The sequence below is a fragment of the Oncorhynchus masou genome, chromosome 14, assembly GCF_036934945.1.
Source record: "Oncorhynchus masou masou isolate Uvic2021 chromosome 14, UVic_Omas_1.1, whole genome shotgun sequence".
NCBI classification, from domain to species: domain Eukaryota; kingdom Metazoa; phylum Chordata; class Actinopteri; order Salmoniformes; family Salmonidae; genus Oncorhynchus; species Oncorhynchus masou.
Window position 1 is genome coordinate 38,289,749 of NC_088225.1, and position 2,500 is coordinate 38,292,248.

Sequence of the window (2,500 nt, forward strand, 5' to 3'; positions counted from 1 at the left end):
CTCTTTTGCACACCAATATCTCTACCTGTACATGATCATTTATCAATCCAGTGTTAATCTGCAATATTGTAATTATTCGCCTACCTCCTCATGCCTTTTGCACACATTGTATATAGACTCCCCTTTTTTTCTACTGTGTTATTGACTTATTTGACTTGTTAATTGTTTACTCCATGTGTAACTCTGTGTTGTCTGTTCACACTGCTATGCTTTATCTTGGCCAGGTCGCAGTTGCAAATGAGAACTTGTTCTCAACTAGCCTACCTGGTTAAATAAAGGTGAAATAAAAAAATAATAAATAAATAAAATACCTTGCATGTGTGTTTTAATGAAAGTTTGAGTTTTATCGAAAACTATAGGTGGCGCTCTGAAATTTCCGCTGATTGATGTTCCTGCAGTGGAACTATATTCTACGTCATCCCTAAGAGGTTTTAAAGCCTGCTTCCCCCCCAGCTATGACTGTAATCAGCACAGAGGCCAAAACTACACTGATACTCAACCCATAAACTACACTGATACTCAACCCATAAACTACACTGATACTCAACCCATAAACTGCAGCAGAGGTGTGTTTGTCTCCGTGCTCCTGCACATGTGTGTATATGAGTCTGTCTGGTGAGTCCTGGTCTATCCTGCTGTCTGGTGAGTCCCTATCTATCCTGCTGTCTGGTGAGTCCCGGTCTATCCTGCTGTCTGGTGAGTCCTGGTCTATCCTGCTGTCTGGTGAGTCCTGGTCTATCCTGCTGTCTGGTGAGTCCTGGTCTATCCTGCTGTCTGGTGAGTCCTGGTCTATCCTGCTGTCTGGTGAGTCCCTATCTATCCTGCTGTCTGGTGAGTCCTAGTCTATCCTGCTGTCTGGTGAGTCCTGGTCTATCCTGCTGTCTGGTGAGTCCTGGTCTATCCCGCTGTCTGGTGAGTCCTGGTCTATCCTGCTGTCTGGTGAGTCCTGGTCTATCCTGCTGTCTGGTGAGTCCTGGTCTATCCTGCTGTCTGGTGAGTCCTGGTCTATCCTGCTGTCTGGTGAGTCCTGGTCTATCCTGCTGTCTGGTGAGTCCTGGTCTATCCTGCTGTCTGGTGAGTCCTGGTCTATCCTGCTGTCTGGTGAGTCCTGGTCTATCCTGCTGTCTGGTGAGTCCTAGTCTATCCTGCTGTCTGGTGAGTCCTGGTCTATCCTGCTGTCTAGTGAGTCCTGGTCTATCCTGCTGTCTGGTGAGTCCTGGTCTATCCTGCTGTCTGGTGAGTCCTGGTCTATCCTGCTGTCTGGTGAGTCCTGGTCTATCCTGCTGTCTGGTGAGTCCTGGTCTATCCTGCTGTCTAGTGAGTCCTGGTCTATCCTGCTGTCTGGTGAGTCCTGGTCTATCCTGCTGTCTGGTGAGTCCTGGTCTATCCTGCTGTCTGGTGAGTCCTGGTCTATCCTGCTGTCTGGTGAGTCCTGGTCTATCCTGCTGTCTGGTGAGTCCTGGTCTATCCTGCTGTCTGGTGAGTCCTGGTCTATCCTGCTGTCTGGTGAGTCCTGGTCTATCCTGCTGTCTGGTGAGTCCTGGTCTATCCTGCTGTCTGGTGAGTCCTGGTCTATCCTGCTGTCTGGTGAGTCCCGGTCTATCCTGCTGTCTGGTGAGTCCTGGTCTATCCTGCTGTCTGGTGAGTCCTGGTCTATCCTGCTGTCTGGTGAGTCCTGGTCTATCCTGCTGTCTGGTGAGTCCTGGTCTATCCTGCTGTCTGGTGAGTCCTGGTCTATCCTGCTGTCTGGTGAGTCCTGGTCTATCCTGCTGTCTGGTGAGTCCTGGTCTATCCTGCTGTCTGGTGAGTCCTGGTCTATCCTGCTGTCTGGTGAGTCCTAGTCTATCCTGCTGTCTGGTGAGTCCTGGTCTATCCTGCTGTCTGGTGAGTCCTGGTCTATCCTGCTGTCTGGTGAGTCCTGGTCTATCCTGCTGTCTGGTGAGTCCTGGTCTATCCTGCTGTCTGGTGAGTCCTGGTCTATCCTCCTGTCTGGTGAGTCCTGGTCTATCCTGCTGTCTGGTGAGTCCTGGTCTATCCTGCTGTCTGGTGAGTCCTGGTATATCCTGCTGTCTGGTGAGTCCTGGTCTATCCTGCTGTCTGGTGAGTCCTGGTCTATCCTGCTGTCTGGTGAGTCCTGGTCTATCCTGCTGTCTGGTGAGTCCTGGTCTATCCTGCTGTCTGGTGAGTCCTGGTCTATCCTGCTGTCTGGTGAGTCCTGGTCTATCCTGCTGTCTGGTGAGTTCTGGTCTATCCTGCTGTCTGGTGAGTCCTGGTCTATCCTGCTGTCTGGTGAGTCCTGGTCTATCCTGCTGTCTGGTGAGTCCTGGTCTATCCTGCTGTCTGGTGAGTCCTGGTCTATCCTCCTGTCTGGTGAGTCCTGGTCTATCCTGCTGTCTGGTGAGTCCTGGTCTATCCTGCTGTCTGGTGAGTCCTGGTCTATCCTGCTGTCTGGTGAGTCTGGTCTATCCTGCTGTCTGGTGAGTCCTGGTCTATCCTGCTG